Source organism: Hemiscyllium ocellatum, unplaced genomic scaffold (genome assembly GCF_020745735.1).
Source record: "Hemiscyllium ocellatum isolate sHemOce1 unplaced genomic scaffold, sHemOce1.pat.X.cur. scaffold_116_pat_ctg1, whole genome shotgun sequence".
Classification (NCBI taxonomy): Eukaryota; Metazoa; Chordata; class Chondrichthyes; order Orectolobiformes; family Hemiscylliidae; genus Hemiscyllium; species Hemiscyllium ocellatum.
In genome coordinates this window covers 229650-233225 of record NW_026867694.1, presented here as the reverse complement: position 1 = coordinate 233225, position 3576 = coordinate 229650, and positions in this window count along the sequence as shown.

The window sequence follows — 3576 nt, the reverse complement described above, 5'->3', positions numbered from 1 at the left end:
CCCACTGGACAGGGATCGAACACAATGTTACTGAACAATGCACTGGGGTGGTGGACACAGTTCCATACCCTGGTCACATACATCATCTGTGTTAATAGATCAATGCACTGCTGTGGTCTGAATATCTTTCCACGCTGGATAGATTGGGGATTTTATTGTACAGGACACCAGTCCGGTCTGCATAGTGTTCCCTGATGAATACATATATCATCTGGATTTATAGATCAATGAACTACTGAGGTCTGCACAATATTCCACACTGGACCGATTGCAGGGTTGTGTTCAGCAACACACGAACCTTGTCTGTGTAGTGCTCCATGCCGAATAGATATCTCTTCTGGTTTTATGGTGTCTGGGCTGGTTCTCTGAGGTTGATTGAGAATGTGATATAACTAGTGATTTCAATTGATATGGCAATGGCTTTACTTTTGTTCTCATTCTTGTGATTGGACCCTCTAAATTCTGAATCTCCTGCTAGTCCCATTCTTCAGTCGACCTCGATAGTTCAGTAACTTCTTGTCCCATGTGTAATTGTCCAGTTCTAATGTGAGCCAAACTGTTCTTACTATTTTCGTGGCCTTTGGCATTGCTCACCCTGCAGCATCGGGATTTACCGCGATAAAGGTAAGGTCATACCTCAGACTCAGGCCTCCAGGGGATATAGCCCCAGCCTATTCATACTCTCCGTGTAGCTCAACATCACCCCCTCCTAACACCAGCAACATACTTGGAAAACGTTTCTGCACTCTTTCAAGTTTAACAGTATCCTTCATATAGCAGGGAGAACAGAACTCAAGTAAAAAGTGAGCTGTGCAGATGCTGGAGATCAGAGCTGAAAATGTGTTGCTGATGAAGGGCTCTGGCCCGAAACTTCGAATTTCCAGTTCCTTGGATGCTGCCTAACCTGCTGTGCTTTAACCAGCAACACATTTTCAGAACAGAACTCAAGGCAGCATTACAGAAGTCGCTGAATCCAGTGTGTAGGTGAAAATGACTATTGCAGATACTGAAGATTAATGTCGATAATGTGGTGCTGGAAAAGCACAGCAGGTCAGGCAGTATCTGAGCAGCAGGAAAATCGATGTTTCAGACAAAGGCGATCTCGGATGCTGCCTGACCTGCTGTGTTTTTTCCTGTACCACTCTCTGAACCCAGTGTATATCCCAGGTGGCCTCCTTCTTCAAAGACTGCAATTTCCCCTCCCACTTGGTTGATGACCTCTAGTGCATCTTGTCCACTTTCACACCTCCACCCCTCCAAAGGCAACAGGGAAAGAACGCCTGAGTACAAAGCCGTGGTTATGCAGGGAGTACATCTTCCACATCACCAAACTTACAAATACAATGCATTATCCTTCCCCATCTGTGCCACCTACAAACAGACTCCACTACCAAAAATGTATTTCCCTCTCCACCCCAGTCTGTGCTCCATAAAGCACATTCCCAGCGCGACTCCCTTGTCAGGTCCATGCCACCCATCACCTAACCCTCCACTCCCAGCACCTTCCCCTGCCACTCACCTGCAGGAGTTGTAAAACCTGCACCTTCACCTCCCCACTCACCTCCGTCCAAGAGCCCAGAGGAACCTTCCACATCCACCGGATTTTAACCTGCAATTCCACACATGTCACCTATTGCAGCCGTTGCACCCGATACTGTCTCCTCTACATTGGGGAGACAGGATGCCAAATTGTGGAACACTCCAGATAACTTCTCTGGGACACCCGCACTAACCAATCACACCGTGCCATGGCTGAACACTTTAACTACCCCTCCTACTCCGCCAAGGACCTGGGCTTCCTCGACCGCCACTCCTTAACCACCCTACGCCTGGAGGAAGAAAGCTTCATCTTCCAACTTGGGACCCTTCAACCACACGGGATCAATGTGGTTTTCACCAGTTTTCGCATTTCCCATCCCCGCACCTTATCCCAAATCTAACTTTCCAACTCAGCACGGCCCTTTTGATGTGTCCTACCTGTCCATCTTCCTTTCCACCTATCCGTTCCACCCTCCTCTCCGACATATCAATCCAACCCTAACCTCACCAACCTATCACATTCTCAGCTACCTTCCCGAACCCCATCACCCTCTTATTTATCTCTCAGCCACCTTGGGCTACAAGGCTCATTCCTAATGAAAGGTTTACGTGCGAAATGTTGATTCTCCTGCTCCTCGGATGCTGCCTGACCGGTTGTCTTTTCCAGCACCACATTCCCGACTCTGATCTCCAGCATCTGCAATCCTCACTTTCTTCCTTGAGTTAGTCTATCCAGAAATTTACCCACCAGACATCTTACGCAGTTAGTCTGATATTGTATCCCTGTCTCCTTTTATAAATATTATGAGAAATGTACGATACTGCAGTTCTCTTACAATACCCATCCATTCAAGGAAGAATATTAGAAAATTGGAAGATTTATAGTCCATCCATCAGTAACCCTCATCCATTTCATCCAGTCTGAGTAAATATTCCCTTTTGTTGTGATATGAAATGTGATGCAATGAAGTGGTTAACTGAACCTGTTTGTTCAGTGACTGTGATTAATGTCAGTCTCCATGGATTGTAATTATCCAGTGGAGTGCTTCCATCTTCTAATCATAAATGGACTCCGTTCAATGTGTTATCACACAGTATGAGTGGGAGCATCACCAGCAGCACGAACAGGGATCAGTGGCTCTGGAGACAGGACGAGGAGAGATCAGAATCTGAGAACATTATACTGGAATGTACCAACAATGGATCAGAATCTGAGAATATTAGACTGGAATGTTCCAGCAATGAAGAAGAGTTTATCCTATTTGGTTTGGTATCTTCTGACCAATTCTGCTCAGATGTCATTATCATCGCGGATCTATTTTGCACTTCTCATCATTAAATATTTTTATTATCCTTTCCTGGCTATCGTTGGTGTCCCTGGTAAGTCTCACTGTTCAGATATTTTTTTTCTATAAACCAGTTACGACTGCATTTCTGTTCCTTCATATAGTCTACATCGCTTGCCACCAATAGTGTTCCTGTTGATACTTTGAATCCAGTTCAATTCCTGTGTCCCTCCTTGCATCTGGCTGTGTTACTCATGGGTTTCTATGTTGACCTATTCTGTTGCAGATGTGAACCATTGTCTCTCTGTCCTTCTTATTTAAATATTGGGAGCTTGGATGTCATTGTGGTCTATTATGTTTACAAATTCCACTTCCTACCTGGGCTTCTATCTCATCACTGGCCAGTATACTTTATTTTCATTCATTTCTTGGACTTGGGCATCGCTGGCTGGCCAACATCGATAGTCCTTGCCTACTTGCACTTTAGAAGGTGGTGGTAAGCTGCCTCCTTGAATTGCTGTAGTCCACTTCCATTCATTGACTCATAATGCCAGTCGGGAGGGAATTCCAGGATTTTGACCTAACGACTGTGAAAGAACAGCATGGGAACTTGCAGGTGGTGTTTGAAACAGATGAATCACAATGTTGGTGATCCTTTTGGCCATGGGCTCATTCCTGACACCATGCCCTGGCCAATATTAACTTTAACTACTCACTGCCCCAGAATATACTTCAGTGGTTTGATTCATCT